At 35.9% G+C, this 18,388-nt stretch overlaps 1 protein-coding gene and 1 long non-coding RNA gene across 3 annotated transcripts in view; one reads left to right on the top strand and one right to left on the bottom strand.

Annotated features, from left to right (window-relative positions):
* Nucleotides 1-18,388, bottom strand: part of DSC1 (desmocollin 1) — a 346,452-nt gene that overhangs the window by 131,506 nt on the left and 196,558 nt on the right. The window lies entirely within an intron of this gene.
* Nucleotides 1,235-16,976, top strand: LOC111557317. Its single transcript, XR_002737315.2, has 3 exons — nucleotides 1,235-1,459; nucleotides 15,548-15,660; nucleotides 16,807-16,976. It is a non-coding gene; the product is annotated as an uncharacterized LOC111557317 (long non-coding RNA).

An 18,388-nucleotide genomic window follows, 5' to 3' on the forward strand; every position in this document is an offset into this window, starting at 1 on the left:
AAACTTAATACATTAGAGATAAAGATGGAGAGCGATAGGCCTACCAGAAGCTGTATCTCTTTAAGTTCAATCTGATACTTATTGTATTGAAGTCAGTTCAATATGTGAACAGATAATAAGGTATAAGAATAAACCTAAAGAATTTATTGATTGATTGATTGATTTATAAATGTTTATTGTGAGAGAGACAGAGCCTGTGCATGAGCAGGGGAGGGGCAGAGAAAGAGTGGGAGGGAGGATCGTAAGCTGGCTCCGAGCTGTCAGCGCAGAGCCTGACATAGGGCTCAAACTCCTGATGAGATCATGACCGGAGCCAAAATCAAGAATCGGACACTTAACCCACTGGGCCACTGAGGCGCCCCAAGGATATGCTTTAAATGCTGAAAATATATTACTAAAAATGGGTGTTTCACAGGTAAAATGTAATTAAGGAATTTACAAGGGAAACCTTTCTATAATAAGTCTATCACTAGTCTTCAGGGAATTTGAATTCCAAAAATTTCAGTACCATAGGCACAAAACTATAGAACACTCCAAACAATTTTTAGATTACCATCTTAAATTTAAGAGCCATAAAGAAATAAATAACTCTTCAATTAGAAAGGTAATAAAGTCCTTGGTAATTGCAGAGTTCTCTGATATTTTCTGGTACTGTCTTGACCTATTTACTTTCTTTTTTAACTGTAGCATGACTCCTTTCTATCAAAGCTTGTTCTTATTTTTTCTTAAATTATTATTCATGTTATACCTCACTGAAAGCACAAATCAGTGCTCTATCTCCTGACCTTTTTGAAAACCAGTCGGATGTATATGACAGAAGCAGATGGCTGTATGTGCCCAAAGCAAGGAGGACCAGAGGTTACACTCCCTTGTAGTGCAGTGTGTACTAAGGACAGAAGAGTGTGATTTCTTCTTAATTCGAATTTATATCAGTGTATCTAACAAATGTTTTTACAAAAATTTTAAAACCTTTTCTCACACTTTAAACGACTGAATATACTTGTCTATACAACTCTTCTTAAAGCTAGTACTTTTGGAAATTTGCATATAAATTAAATAGAAGTAGAAGGTTGTTTGAAGTAAATGGTGACTGGCATTGTGTTTGAGCCATCTGTTTTTCTGTGTCTCACCACAGTTGCTATTTACAAAGCAAACTGCACCTCCTTAACATTTCTCACTCTGAGAACCAGATCCACATTTTTCTCTTATCAGCGGCTTGTCCCCTGCCCTCAACTTAATGTTCAACTAAAGCAGCTCAGACTCATTTCACTCATTTAATATGCTTTCCTTCTCTGAGGAAAGAATTTGTATATTGAGCTGTGCTGAATACAGATTTTATTTAGCTGTGTATAGATGCTTTATATTTATAAACACATGTAATTACAGACTGTCTCCAGCCTATTTGAATTACCTACAAATGGATGTAGCATTTGCCTGCATATCACCTTACAGTTTTAAAGTAAGTAATCTCCTATTAACCCAAGTTACCAAAAAGATAGAATCATATATATATATATATATATATATATATATATATATATCAATTTATACCTGTATATAATAAGTCCTAAGTTTTAAAAGTATTAATTGAATCTTTTATTCTCATTAGCACCTTGATGCTGGGCAAGATTTAAAATGAAAAGAGCTCAACTCCTGTTATCCCAATGGAGGTGATCATTTTCTCTCTTCAGCTGGTTATTGGGTTTTTAATCATCTAAAATCTTAATGTAAACCTTTGAATGTAGTGGCCTACAAAAGTTTCATGTTTAGATTTAGGGCTGTTACTCCTGGTCTGTCAAGGGTAGAGTTCTGAGCCAAATGCAACTATGTGGAGGCCTGTAATGTAAATCTTTAGTCATTAATTCCATTATCTCCCCATACCAAAAATAAAATGAAATGAAATGAAAAATGAAAGTGTTTTTATTCTGAGGTAGAATTTACATAGAGAAGAATGTACAAAGCTTAGTTGTATATAGATCAGTGAGTTTTGACATATGTATATACCACTGTAACCCATACCCACATCAAGGTATAGAACATATTTATCCTTCTAGAAAATTTCTCCGTGTCTCTTTCCAATAAGAAGCCTAATTGCTTTTCTGATTTCTATCACCAAAATTAGTTTTGCATACTCTTGGCATGAATTTGATGCAAATAAAATTATAAAGTCTATATTCTTTGGTATCTGGCTTGTTTTGATCAATATAACACTTTTGAGAGAAACATACAGCCTGACGTTTGGAAAAAGGGAAGTAAAAACGGACTTTCTTTAAAGATGGTATAATTCTGTATGTAAAAATCTTGAGGCATGAGGTAAAAATGCCTATAACTACTCAAAAATTGAGCAAGTTTAAGGGCTGCAAAGCCACTATATGAAAATGGTTGTGTGTGTTTTTTTAAACCAGTATTTTATTTTACTAAGTAATCTCTTTGCCCAATGTGGGGGGAGAATTCACAACCCCCAAGATCAAGAGTCACATGCTCCACCAATGAGCCAGCCAGGCATTCCCTAAAAATCACTGTGTCTTACTAGGCCTTTTGAATAACTTTACAGGTGATTGATTAAGAAATTGTTGCTGGAATGGAAGTATTCTTGAGCAAATGCAGGTCCAGAGACACACACAAACATAACTCCAAAACAAACATAATCAATGAAGTGAAAAAAAGACCTAAAATATCCCTAAAACCTAGCAAGCAATCAAGATTAAAAAAAAAAAAGAAAAGAAAAGAAACTACTAGGCAATACATAAGAGAAAAGCATTAGCTTTTGTGCTCATCATTTGTCCTTCCCTTAGGGAACTTCTCATTTGTATAAATCCTTATTTCTCTGGGAATACAGTTTTTAAAAATCTTGTTGCAAAGTATCTTGCAAAGTACAACCAACTGGAAATGGGACTTTGTGCTTCTGTTATATATGAAAACATTTAGGGATGCCGGGCTGGCTCAGTCAGAAGAGCGCGAGACTCTTAATCTCAGGGTCATGAGTTCGAGCCCCACGTTGGGTGTGGAGATTGTTTAAATAAATAAAAAACTTTGTTGAATTTTTAAAAAAATAAATAAATGAAAACATTTAAATTGCCTTAACAAAACCTGAGCTACCTCTGCATACTCTGTGAGTGTATGTGCGTGCACGTACGCACATGTTCTATGTCTTTAGAAAGCATTAACGCTTACAAAGAATAGCTGGCCAAATAAAAGAAGGGCAGGCTTTAAATAGATGTAATCAATTAAGTAAAGTTTAAAGGCTGGTTGGAGACCGTTGTACCAAACAAGGTTACCAGACAATTTGCTCATCTACACCTAAGTGAATGAAAGTAGAAGATGATTGCAAACATGTTTATTTTGAGATTTCCGTATTCTAGACACTGTGCTAAAGACTTCACATTCCTTGTCTCATTAAACTCCACAAAAAGTGAAGCAGGTAATATTTTCCCCATTTTATAGATGAGAAATCAAGGTTTAGAGTTTAGGTAACTTCCCCAAGGTTACACAATAAGTTGAGAAACCAAGATTCAAACCAAGAGCTCACATCCATGCCCTGACACCCCTTTGCTTTTTCCTATATGTAAGCCAATATTCTCTACTTCCTTTCTGATCATCCCCTAAGTGCAAGGATAAATTGTTATATATAAGAAAATTTCTTAAGTATCTTAATTGCAATTAAATACTCCAACCATGTAAGAGCAGTGTGAGGTAGAAACTAAATTTTCTTTAAAAATATATACATGCAGGGCACCTGGGTGGCTCAGTTGGTTGGGTGGTTCAGTTAATAATTCAGTTTAATTATTATTCATCTGTGATTTTATTCTTCGGGACATGATAAGAATTGAGGAAATTTGAGGAATTTATTGTCAATTGAAAAATTCTACAAATCCTTAGTTTTAGGTAGATTTACACTTGTAATGAGCTATGACCTTGGGCAAACTTCAAAATAATTAGCAATATTTCAACCCAATATGGTGTGAAAGATGATTTTTTTTAAACAGAAGCAGGGGCGCCTGGGTGGCTCAGTCGGTTGAGCGTCCGACTTCGGCCCAGGTCATGATCTCACGTCCGTGAGTTCGAGCCCCGCGTCGGGCTCTGTGCCGACAGCTCAGAGCCTGGAGCCTGTTTCAGATTCTGTGTCTCCCTCTCTCTCTGACCCTCCTGCATTCATGCTCTGTCTCTCTCTGTCTCAAAAATAAATAAACGTTAAAAAAAATTAAAAAAAATAAACAGAAGCATAAGTTCCTTCAGTATGTCTTATAGAATTAATGAAGAATGACTGTATTATTAGTCACATAATTAAAAGGCCTAAGAAGTTGTAAGTGAATTGCTTTATCATTTAATACCTCTTAAAAAGGAATAATATTTAGTTATTTATCCAACCACTTGTAGTGATGTATGTATTTTGCTAAGTCAGAGATAATATTTTAAATATAAAATTCACATCATATCTCCATTAATAAAAATGATGTTCTTTTTCTTAATGGAATAACACAACCCATTTTAAATGCTTTCCAAAATAGAATTTTAAAAATATCAACAGTGCCATTCAACTCTCTGTTATTGGGTAAAAGAAAATCATAATTTGAGTACAGGGAATTTTAATGCTCTCCAAACAGAAATGGATTCTCCAAAACAACAGATAAAAATTATCATAAGGTAAAGTTTCCTGAAGGTGGCAGCATCCTAAGCAAATCTCTTCTCAACCTTTGTAGTCAGCTGTACTCACTCATGAAGTATTACTAAATTCCGTGGTGAAGATGGCTAAGAATGTTACAAACCATTATTCATTATGAAAACAATGTAACTATCATCATCACAATGATGTGATCTCTAAGGGATTCCTACCTAAAGTGTAGCCTATGCTTTCAAATACATTTTATACTCAATACAAAAATCTTTGTGAAGGCTTTTTATATCTATAAAGATTTCTGTTTCTTGATTCATTATATTATTTTTTTTTACTAATAAATGTCAGCAGAGTGACAGATACATTTCAAAAGTCCAATTTCCAACTTTGGGTCATTTTCTTATCAGAAAAAAAGCATTTTTAATTCCAATTCTTTTTTTGCATTTCTTGAAATAGAAGCAAATAATCATGATGAATATTATGACAATGATTCTTGAAACTAAGCATGGCTGCATATATCAGGAGGGAAATTCTAATTTAAACACTGGGTTTTAAGGTACTTGTTCAATTCGATTGAGTTTTAAATGAAAACCCATAAAGTTTTTTTGCCTGCCAATAAAATATTATTTGATAACATACTTTTGAAGCTATAATGTTTTCTCTACACAGATGGTTATGGCTGTTATCGTTATTATTAAAATGCCAGTTTCCTGACCAAACATTGTGATTAGAGACCCTTCTAGGAAGAGATAGTTCATTATCATGACCAATCATGCCATCCCTGATTAAATACCCCATCAAAGATCAAAGTCCCCTCAAGGGGAAGGTTAGCCTGTAGGAAAAACTGAAAGATACAGTTCATTAATAAGAATCACATAATATCCGGATCTTTCCATTTACCCCAGTCAGGTGCACCTAAATTCTTCCACACTCATGCAATACTGAAGAGGACCCCGGGTGGCTCAGTCATTTAAGTGTCTGACTCCAATTCGGCTCAGGTCCTGATCGCACGGTTTGAGCCCTGCACCAGGCTCCATGCTGACAGCGTGTAGCCTACTTGGGATTCCCTCTCACTCTCTCTCTCTCTGCCCCTCCCCTACTTGTGCTATCTCTGTCTCTTTCAAGATAAATTTTAAAAAAAGAAAGAAAAAGAGGGAACAAGCATTTTCTCAGTACTGAAAGCTATTAATCTTTTGCCATATCATTCATCAACAGAGTTTCTCTGGATATAGGTATTTTTCCTTCAAAATGAGATGTGTTTCTCCATTCCTAAAAATTTATTGGTTGATTTCCAGTCACTTGTTAGTCCATATCTAAACATGTGGATAAATGTTCAAATTCTACAGTGTTTGTCAGTCACCTGCTATCTAAAATTTAATGCCCGTTTACCATGTTTCCTAAATTAGATTACCGTATAATCAAATGTTATTTTAGCAAACTAGTGAAGCCTTGTGTGTCACCGGTACAAAGATGTGGTGTTTCTTTGCAAATCGTAATTTGCAAGCCAGCTGACCCATATGGAACTACATGATTCAGCAAAGAGAAAGTTCCTGGCAGTCCCATACAACCTCAGCAACTTTCCTTCTTTAGACCTTCCCCAACCAGAGTTTCCCGCTCTGCCCCTGTTGCATTTTCACACCTTCCTTCATCTTGTTTCTCTCCTTTATTCTCCTGCATATCATTGTTCTTTCTTCCATTTTTTTTTCTTTCTTCATCTTTGTTCCTTCCCTCTTCATTTTCAGAGTCTTTGAGCCTGTGGATATTAGGGATTTTCCTGAGGTATTTCCCAAAGGTTGAGGAAAAGCACCAGAACTGGACTTAAAGTCACAGAAGCAACAATAGCAAGACCCTGGGTGCTGACAGGCCATGGATGGAGTGATGATTTATCTGGATGTTATTGAGTACAGGACAAATAGAAAATGGAGACAAAGAAGTCGATTCAGTCTACTTATAAATTGAAAGCCAAAGATTTCCAACATATTCATCCTATAAATCTGATTTTTTTGTGTATTTAAGACTAGCAAGTTAAAAATTCTTGGAAGATTTGGTCTAAATTCCTCGCTAGTATTATAGACTATAACACCCAGCAAGCACATTATACATATAGATGAAGAAATATAGAGAGAAAAACTGGGCTCCTTTATTTCACACTTTGCTAAATAGGCTTGAAAACGAAAATTTACGAACAAGAATGGGAAAGCCATTTTAACTGAAATTGGATCACTTAAGCATGAGTGATGTAACAGAAAATAGAAAGAGGTATATAGAAGAGAAAATGGCATGATTGTATCATGGGGAACTTGAAAGAAATAGGAAAAAAACATGGGGCGCCTGGGTGGCGCAGTCGGTTGAGCGTCCGACTTCAGCCAGGTCACGATCTCGCGGTCCGGGAGTTCGAGCCCCGCGTCAGGCTCTGGGCTGATGGCTCGGAGCCTGGAGCCTGTTTCCGATTCTGTGTCTCCCTCTCTCTCTGCCCCTCCCCCGTTCATGCTCTGTCTCTCTCTGTCCCCAAAATAAAAAAAATAAAAAATAAAAAAATAAAAAAACGTAAAAAAAAAAAAGAAAAAAAGAAAAGTTGAAATATTAAGAAACAATAGAAGTGTTCATATACGCAATTCACAATGGCCTTGGAAGGCCTTTAGAGGACAGAGGCAAGAAAAATTATAATAGTCAGGATTATAAGGTTTGGCAATAACAGAGAGAAAGAGAAATGATGTAGAGGCCAGAAAAAAATTGCATTGATCAAAGTAGTAAAAGAGAAAATAAATTTGGAAAGTCACATAGAGGAAGAAGCAGCAAGATTTGGCCATGAATAAAACAAGAGCTGGTCGCATCATGTGTCAGGTAGAGAAGATTTGGACATTTGGGAAGGACAAAAGAAGTTCAGTAACTGTTTTGCGAGGAGTCAGTCTTGCCACAAACCAAGTAGAGTTAAAACACTGGTTCTAGCCAACAAGCTGATTTCACACTTGCATAAAAGGGCAGCCAATACATAATTTAATTATCACTGAAAGCAGAGATGACACCAATTGTATTTTAAACTCTTCCTAATCTCATGGAATGTGATAGTAAGTGAACTGTGGACAGCATCAAGCTCATTTCTGGCACTCAACTGAAGGCATACAATTAAAAAACAAAGTTAGTAGGAAGGAATGTGTGTTATTACTCCACATTAGCTACCTAGAAATTTTAGGTACTCTGCATTTGGGACACACTTGTCTCCTGATCCCTCCTGCAGAATAAAAGTATATATGCAGTTCTTTGCCAAAGTGAACAAGGAAAAGAAGAGGGAGGACAGAGTCACTCTACAAAAGTACTTCCCTCCTCCTTTGCCCGTGGGTAGAACAGGCTAATCACACCAAAGATGCAGCACCCATACCCCCATCTAGTTTCAAATTTCCCATTAGAAATTGACTTTCCTCTATGGACTTTCAGTACAAGGAAATTAGAACCCAAAAATATAATATAAACTCTTAGTTTCTGTGATTGATGAATAATAGTTAGTGTTAATTATTATTTATGGAACCAGGATGCTTGACTTCTTCAGGTATAGCTGTGGTGCCAGAGGAATTCCATTTGCATAAAGGCCCCTATGTTTTTAGATAGGGTGGGTAAACATCGGAGCTTATTGCCAGGTTTTCCTGTGGCTGAGTCAGAAGATAAGGGAAGGGGGTGGGTATTTTTGTGTGCTTTTTTTGTTTGTTTTTCCCTTGAAACTCTAGAAAAGCAGTATTAGGGTTATCCTTCTAGACAGAGAAGAGTAATGTAGATGCCTTTGGACACACAAAAGTGGAGTCTTGGCTTTAGGAGATGGACTTTGCAGTGTGTTTTGCTTCCCTGTTTCCCTTAGGCAGGACCCACAAGTTCTTTATAAAAGCAAATTTATAAGAAGCTCTGTTCAGATTCATAGGGAAAGTTCAATTACTTTTTAAATTGACATAGAATACAAATATGGTGTAGCTATGATTCCTGTGAAAAGTACACCTATCATGCGCATATGGCTCAATGAATTTTTATCAGGTGGCTATATCCGTGTCACTAGCTCTCTCTGATCTAGAACATGAAGGCCCTTCATCACTTACTTCAAATGAAACTACTAGCTTGAATTCTAACAGCATGGTTTTTTGTCTGCTTTTTGTTTTTAAAATTTTGTCTTTTTACTTCATTTTTATTGTTTCAAAAAATTTTTAATGTTTATTTTTGTGTGTGAGAGAGAGAGAAAGAAAGAGAGAGCATGAGAAGGGGAGGGGCAGAGAGACAGAGGGAGACACAGAATCTGAAACAGGTTCCAGGCTCTGAGCTGTCAGGACAGAGCCTGACTCGGGGCTCAGACTCGGGAATGTGAGATCATGACCAGAGCCCAAGTCGGACACTTAACAGGTTGAGCCACCCAGGCACCTCTGTCTTTTTACTTTAAATAAATGAAATAATGCTGTATGTTCTTTTCTGTATCTGGCTACTTCCACCCAATACTATGTTTGTATGATTCATTCATGTATTTGGGAGTGTTATTGATCAGTTATCCTCACTGCAGTATAGTACTTAATTTATATGAATACACTGTAATATATTATCCATTCTATTGATGGACATTTGAGCCATTTCTAGCTTGGGCCTATTATGCATAGCACTTCTTCCACAAACATTCCCATATGTCTTGCAGTGCATATATTCATTCATTTATGACAGGCATATATCAAGCAGGTGGAATCACTAAACCATAGGGTAGGTACACATTCATTTGTTTTAGTGGATAGCACCAATTTCCAAAGTGTTTCTACCAATTCATATTCCAACCACAACATGTGAAAATTCCAATTGCTCTATATTTTTGACAACCCTCAGTATTTTCTGTCTTTTTATTTTATCCTTTCTGATGGGTGACCATGGAGTTTAGAGCTGCACTCTAATGCCGGTTGAGGAGACTGGGACAAGATCTTGCTAATTCTAGTTGTAATGGGTCTTATAACCCACCTTGGTATATACCATCTGTTTGGTAATTGAAAATAAATAGATTTCTGGGGCGTCTGGGTGGCTTAGTCAGTTGAGCATCCGACTCTTGGTTTCGGCTCAGGTCATGATCTCACAATTTCGTGAGTTCGAGCCCCGCGTCAGGCTCCACACTGGTGACATGGAGCCTGCTTGGAATACTCTCTCTGCCCTTCCACCACTCAGCCTGTCTCTGTCTCTCTCAAATAAAATAAAATAAAACTTTTAAAAAATTAAAAAAAAAAAGAAAGATACAGATTTCTTTAGAAATCTACCAAGCAAGCCAAATTTACCCATCAGCCAAGGATCTGAAAAAGTTGAGGGGTCAATTCTTCAATTCAATCACACTGAATAAACTTGAGGTTTCTTTTTTCTTTTTTTTTTTTATTATTTCCTCCTCTTTATTTTTTTTATTTTTTAACACTTATTTATTTATTTTTCAATATATGAAATTTATTGTCAAATTGGTTTCCATACAACACCCAGTGCTCATCCCAAAAGGTGCCCTCCTCAATACCCATCACCCACCCTCCCCTCCCTCCCACCCCCCATAAACCTCCTAAACTTGAGGTTTCAAGGATATATATTTTTTCAAGCAATTTCATTTTTCTACCTAATTGTTTTACTTTTAATCAGTCTAATTATTTGCTTTTTTAGAGATTTATCCAAAATGCTTTGGTGATTTTCAAAGCTGAAAAATGACCGATTAAAAAACTTGTTCCAGATTAAAATGTTACTCATTATTACTACCTGATATTCACTGTGATAATTATCAGCAAGGCAAAAACTAATAAAATAGAGTACTTTTTCCAGCAATTCACAAACTAAAGAGAAAGATAGATAGTAATAGTTAATATTCTTTTAGTGCATGTACTTCACACGTATCTCATTTCATCCTTACAACAAACATTGGAGTAGGTTCTAGCACTGTTATAGACGAGGAAACTGAGGCACAAAGATGTGAACAAACTTCCTGAGATAGCAGTGATATAGAAATGGGACCAAACCCAGGAGGTCTGACTCCAGAGTATTCTTCAAACCATTACACCATCCTATAACAAAAGACAGAATAGGATATGTGCTTAAAAATAGGGCTAACAACAAAGTTATCTGACAGATACAAGTGGGAGGGATAAATTCTGTGAGTGTTGGGAACTTCAGTAAAATGGCATCGGATGACCTGGGTTTTTAAGATTAGGTAGTATTTTTAAGGGAAAAACATGAGAAGAAATGGAACTTTCTGTAGCAAGAAAAACACAGATTCTAAATTCCTCGGAGAAAGGAAATGTGTTATGTTACTGTAACCTAATAGCCTAGAAAAGGGTCTGTAAACTAACAATGTTGAATGAATGCAAAAATTTAGGGTAGCCAGTTACTGTATACATCCTATAGTCCTGTTTAAGTGGCCAATGGATGATAAAATGACAAACACATAAATGAATGGAAGAGCACATTCAGGAGAGCAGTACTTTTGGGTCAGCGTAATGAATGTATAGCAACTCAGCCTAAGATTTAAAATTTATCACGTCATGCAATTTATTTTCTACCATAATGTTGGGATCTTTCATTGAAGGAACTTCTTTCAAAATTCTGGGAGTGGTTTTGTTAATGGATCATTAATTTTAACTGCATACAAACTAGGCCAAATTTTAAATCCCTTTCAATAGTGTTATCTTCACATAATAGTTTTAAAAATTATTTTCTTTAAAATGATTAAGAAATCATTGATCTAAAATATTACTTTAGGGGACTTCTGGGTGGCTCAGTACTTTAAGTGTCTGACTTCGGCTCAGGGGTGATCTCGTGGTTCATGAGTTCAAGCCTCGTTTATTTTCTGGGTCAAAAAAAGCTCAGAGCCTGGACCCTGCTTCGGATTCTGTGTCTCCCTCTCTCTCTGCCCCTCCCCCATTCATGCTCTGTCTCTCTCTCTCTCTCTCAAAAATAAATAAACTTTAAAAAAAATTTTTTTTAAAAAGAAGCTAATATATTAATTGAGGTCAGATTTGGGGGAAACAATAAAACAATAAAATACTACCTTTTAGTTTAATAATGGCTTTTATAAAGTATAGTACAGGTCAGGGAAAGAGAAAACTAAATATAGATTATCCTAAGGAAAGCATTTGAAACAGCAAAGAGAAATTCATGGAGATGTAATGGAACACTTATAATAACAATAACAAAATTAAAGGGGAAAAAAGGTCAAAAACCCAAAATATATCGGTTTAATGAAACAGGTTAGAGAATTCTGATAAGACAAGATAGACTATGGTAGTACCTTCAAAAATACAAAGTCATATTCACTGATAATATTATGATGTAAACAATGTATACAATATGGTTATGATGTATAAGAATACATAGAAATATAAGATAATGGATAAAAATGATCAGCTCAACTAAAATAGCATTTTAATTAAAAATAGTACCTGATGTTATAATTTCTTTCCAATAAAAGGTAAACTACTTGATACTTTCAGCAAAATTGAAGAGAAAAACTCTTCAGATTATAGAATTAGGGAGATTCTTCCTAAATATTGAAGCAAAACTCTCATGTGTTAAATTACAGAATGTTATGACAACTTAAAATTGTCTTTGCACCATATCTTCCAAGTTCAAAATTCTTCTCAATTGTGGTCACTATAAACAAAATATTCCTGTTAAATAAGTGGATGTTGGTTGTGGCTATCTCCATATTTTTCAGGTGAGAAAAACAAAACCGATTACTTCAGTGACGTGTTATTTGCTGGATACTGGAGCAGGGCCTCTTTATCTTGAGTCAATAACGATTTCCAATGGTCTCACTAGTCTCTAATCAAAACTGTTAGATGTAACTTTTCCTTTATCTGCCCAACTTTGAACACAAAGCACTGTTTTTTCCAGGACAGATTATTTTAGAGCACTCTAAAGCCACTCTGGAAGTCTAACTATGACTCTGTTTTGTAGAAAGTGGAAGGACACAAAATTCTGAAAATAAATTTGAGCCAGTAAGTCTTCTCAAGAAGACAAAAATCCCATGAGATTTTATTTTCGATCCATATGCACACAACATATTTTCATGATCAAAGCAAGTTAACTCTCAGAATTAAGGTATAATAGGATCAACTTTTCAGCATTGACCTCTGCTGTTATTAGCCAGAATAATACACTAAGACCTGACAAAATTATGCCTGAAAATGTTTGCAACTAATTGCACTTGTGATTAAATAATGATGTTTGGGTGGTGCCTTTTTTTTCCTCCAAAGCTATTTGTACTTGTACGAACACACTTGATGGGTCCAACTTGACCTCTTACTCATAACTTTGAAAGCAAATGTCCCATGCACATGTTAGGCAACTATTTATAACAATTATGTTGGCCTCCACTCATAAGCGAATATTGTATACAAGAAAGTTAATACATACTCTAATGTTTCCATAAAAAATCTTTAACTCTGTAAAATTTGGAAAAGAAAGTTCTATTTTCAAATAAGCGCTATTTTTCATTTCTCAAAGAAAACTACCTCACGTGGTTAGTAACTTGACTTTGTATAGTCCTATCAAAAACTGAAACAAATCTTTTTATATAAAAAGAATTATGAATTCTAAGTATTGAGAATATCTAATTTTTAAGAATTATATCTATCTATGCTTTCATAAAACCAAATTTGTGAGATAGAAATTCTAACACTAATACTTTTCTCATTCTTTAAAAATAATGACTAATAAAAAAGTAATGATGGTACTAATTATATTTCTTATTAATGTTCATTCTTATGATCTCAGAATATTTAAATATTTAGTTGCCCCTGACTGTCTTTTTCCCTGTTCACTTGTTTACCCACTCCCAAGTCTATGTTTTAATTAATTTTAATCAGGGCAGATTAATAAATCCCAGCTTGTTCATGGGAACCAACTGATTCAGAATGAGTCTTTCCTAATTGTTTTGTGTTCACATGGGTGTTCACTTTGGCTCCCCTTCAAGCTTCCTGCCAAGAGGGAAAATTACCTTTCCACGCCCAACTAAAAACAGAGTCAAAGAATAATTCCTTTGGTGAGCAGCGTCACTGAATAAGCAGTTTTAGCGTGATGTGTGTGTGTGTGTGAGTGTGTGTTTAATGAAGATCTGTGTGTAGATTGTCTACAAAGTAGTTTTCATATAGAAGAATACCAGATATGTTGTTGCTTTTTTTTTTTTTTTTTTTTTTTTTAGAAATCACATTCTGAAATTTATAATCTTTATTACTAAGCTTTTTAAATCCCAAAGAACATGTTTCCTTCCTGGATGAAACAGTTTTCTTACAAAAAACTGGAATAATTTTCTCAGCCCGTGTTTTGTGTCTTTCATCTCGAACCTTTCCAAAATAACATTTTCTTTTGATATCAGCCTCTTTGATGCTGTTCTAAATGAAAATGTTTTTGAGTTCATTTTTTTCAGAAGGTAAATATTAGTCAGTTAAAAAACAAATCCTGACTGTATTATGACACAGAACTTCTTACATAATTTCTTGCCCTTCTCATAACAGAAGTCCAGAATCAGTACTCGTCTGGTTTGACCTGGGAAATGTATCCAAACCCTCCAGGGAGGCCCAAGCTTCCTATGTCAGGGATCGCTTTGCTTTAGGAAACCAACACAGATTGAGTGCCCACAAAGAAGAAAAGAAAAAGATCCCTATGAGCTGAGTTGATATATTAGAGGAGGACAAAGAAGTTTTCACAGAATAATGAGGACATGTTGGTGAGGTTTTAGAACCTCAGGTTCCTCTCCAAACCCACCTCCAGAAGTAGCACCGCCTCCCTCTTTCCAAGGTGATGAATCACAATCCTCTCAACTCGGGAGTGGCCTCCAGAGTGATGGCTGTCAAAACACTCCACTTGAGGGCTGATAAACACTTCTTGAAAATGGCAGTGATGACAGACTGGGTAGGTTTTTGAGATATAATTTACGAGAGTAGGATTTTAGATGCAGGATTTTTAATGAATGCCCCTCCGAGAAGAGCTGAAGAAAATCAATAACGTGTGTGGATGTAGGCATACAAACAATTTTTTTTTAATTTTTTTAATGTTTATTTATTTTTGAGACAGAGAGAGACAGAGCATGAGCGGGGGAGGGGCAGCGAGAGAGGGAGACACAGAATCCGAAGCAGGCTCCAGGCTCCCAGCTGTCAGCACAGAGCCCGACTCGGGGCTCAAACTCACAAACCGTGAGATGACCTGAGCCAGTCGGACGCTTAGCAGACCGAGTCACCCAGGCGCCCCAAACAGAAATTTTAAAACAGTTCTCTCTTCCACAAGGTCATTAGAATTTGCTTTTGACCCAGAAAATAAATGATTTCTTTTCATATTAAGTTAATTCTGACTTAAGATAAACATATAAACATCAGATAAGTATGTGATTGTATTCTTTCAGAGCTTGGAGGAGATGCATAATTCTGCAACATAAATGTTGTGGTGGCATTTACCAACTGGTCTCTGGTTTGGAAAAATATAAAATTGGTCCAACTCCTTATTTTCTGAGAATTCTTCCATTTTATAATGTTAGCTATCTAAGAAAACTGGGTCTCTTTAACTTTCTTTAGGCTACGCCAAGACCTCAATCAAACTATTAGGTTTCTGTTTTATTTTTCAACATACAATAAGTGCAGGCTTGCATGTGCAAGGTTGCAGAATCCACACTCTGGCATGAATGAATCTCAGGGAACATTTTAAAAACAGCAGATTACATCTCTCCATTTTCCTTCACCACATTTTTTCTTCCCTTATTTAATGTCCTTTTACAGCATATTCTTTATTAAAAGAGAGACACAAAAATATTCTATCCTACTACTCCAAATTCAAGGGTATATAAATGGTGCCTTCTAATTGCATTTTTCAGTACATCATACACTTTGTGCCCAAATATCTCTGCCTGCCTTCCTTCCTTTTTTTCTTCCTTTCACGCTTACTTGTTTTCTTTCCTTTATTTAGGAAAACTATCCACAAGCATTAACTAAGCACTTCCCATTCATTTACTTTCCATTATTTACTTCTTCCTATGAAGACATATTAAGTTACAATATGAAAGACTCTGTGAAAGACAAGTAAGTCCCCATCTTTTTCTTCTAGGGAAAGAAGACGCATATTTGAGAGAGAGAGAGAGAGAGTGTGTGTGTGTGTGTGTGTGTGTGTGTGTAAGAGAAGGATGAGTACGTATGGGGAAATGTGTAAACAGTCAACTGCAATTCAGGTCAGAATGAAATCAGCCATAGAGGTATTTTAGATGTGTTCTTCTGATTTTAAGATATAACCAAAAAGTTAATGGAAGGAGGCAGCCTCTGTGCCTGGAGGTGGAAGCCAGGTACTAAAGTGATGGGCAGAGGATGAGGATGAGGCATTTTTTGCTGAGGCAGCAACACTAGGGAAGGCTGGGAGGTGGCCAGTGCCTATTAGGGAGCTGAGTTTCCCCTCAGTAACTTAGCACATTCCCATTTGCTTTTATCTTTAGAGAACTGAATGTCTCCAAGAGATGACCTTGCTGGCCACGGATAATGTCAAGTTAATCCATGTACCCATTAGTGCTGAATGAATTGGATTTCATTTGTCTCAGAAAGTAACCTCTCATCCAAGCTGTTTCCTTTTGTAGTTTAAAGTTTTGCATTTAGTTTAGACTTTGAGAAGATAATGTTTTGGAAATGGTTGGAGCTTTTAATTTCATGTACTTTTAAATCCTTATTAAAAAAAAAAAAAGAAAAACAGGCACCTGGGTGGCTCAGTAAGATAAGCATCCAACTTCGGCTCAGGTCATGATCTCAGTTTGTGAGTTCAAGTCCCACATCGGGCTTTCTGTTGTCAGCACAGAGCCCACTTCAGATCCTCTATTCCTCTCTCTCTTTATCCCTCCCCACCTCCTCAAAAATAAACATTAAAAAAAAAACTCAGTCAAAGCTAAAAATGTTCAATAATAAATGGAGAAAATTTCAAGTGGATTTCCCAGGATTACTTTTGGGGGATCTGAAAGAGATTTCCATGAACCTCTGTGGATTCCCAGCATCACTTTCTCCATATTATCTTCCTTATTCTTTGACCATGTTTTTTTCTGAAAGGATTAAAAATCATTTATTTCACTGCTTTACTCATTTACACAGCATTTATGAATGCATACTGTGTTCTGAGCACTGTGTGAGAACTCAAGGAATTTAAAGAGTTTTGTTGTTTTATTGTTGTTTTGTATTGTTTTTCTTTTTTAGGGAAAACTAAAGCCTAAAACCTAAGAGGGATAAATGCTCTGTTAGAAGTTCTGGAATACTACTCAGCAATGAAAAAGAATGAAATCTTGCCTTTTGCAACGACATGGATGGAATGTATTATGCTAAGCGAAATCGGTCAGAGAAAGAAGATATCATATGTTCTCACTCACATGTGGGATTTGAGAAACTTAACAGAAGACCAAGGGGGAAGGGAAGGAAAAAATACATATAGTTACAAACTGAGAGAGAGTCCAACCATAAGAGACTCTTAAATACAGAGAACAAACTGAGGGTTGATGAGGAAGGAGGGGAAAATGGAAGATGGGCATTGAGGAGGTCACTTGTTGGGATAAGCACTGGGTATTGTATGGAAGCAATTAATCATAGGCATCTACTCCCAAAGCCAAGAGCACACTGATACTTTATATGTTAGCTAACTTGACAATAAATTATATATAAAACAGAAATTAAACAGAAATTTGTAATATTAAAAAAAAAAAAGTCCAGAGCACTCTAGGAGCCTGTAGAAAGAGTATTTACTGCCTGTTTAGAGAGTCAGAAAGGATTCCAGAGCTCAGCCCCAGCTCTTTGAAGATGAGAAGTAGTCAGGCAGAGGGAGCGAAAGGTAAAAGCATATAAACTCGAGAGAGAATATTAAAAACTATGAGAAACCGAAGATGATGAAAAAATTCAACCATTTTTAAATAATAAATGTTTGTTGACTGAATAGACGTAAAAATGACTACCCTTTCCAAGCTTTAGCTACCTAGAATGAATACAAACATTTTATTCTATCAAGCCTACTTTCCAACATCAATAATTTTTGATTATATTCTGCATTTTCTCAATATTCTTAGACTATTTGTCCATGTTATGCATCCAGTGGAACTCAACACTGCAATAAAGTCTGTATCGTTTGAGAGTAGGAGAATATTCACATTGAAATTCTCCAAACATTCTTGCAAATTTGTCATGGGCTTGCCAAGTGATTTCTGATGCTATTCCAGAAATTAGGAACAAATTCATCCTAGACGAAGACACAATAAACCCGAGGTTTTATTCAATGACTAATATGCCTGACCTCTGATGACCATATGATGTGGGCAGCAGATTATCTGCTCAGTGGTATATCATCTCCCTCACCTCCCTCTAGACTCTTTCTGCTAAGCTATGAAATCGTCTGCTTTCATAGACTATAAAACCTTAAGTAATTATCTACTGGTTTCATGTACCATTCCACATTAGTAGAATCTGTGATTGTAAGAGGACAGGTGACTCTTTCCTTTGGTCTTTTCTTGTACCCAGCAATGGCTGGATTACTCTAGAAGATTTACAAGGGTCTTATATGCTATTTGAAAGTAAGTATAATCCAATGTTAAAGAACTGAATGTGACCAAACTTTAGAGCTAACATGAGCTAACAAAATGCATCCCTGAATCTAGCATGACTTTTACATTGAAGCCACATTAACATCATTGTCTATCAAAGTTTTTTAAAACGTGGGTTTTTTATTTGGTGAACAGATGGGTAGAGTTTGTGGCAAGGTTTGTTTCTTGTTTTGTTTTGGTGTTTTGATGTATTG

This window comes from Felis catus, chromosome D3, assembly GCF_018350175.1.
Source record: "Felis catus isolate Fca126 chromosome D3, F.catus_Fca126_mat1.0, whole genome shotgun sequence".
Taxonomy (NCBI): domain Eukaryota; kingdom Metazoa; phylum Chordata; class Mammalia; order Carnivora; family Felidae; genus Felis; species Felis catus.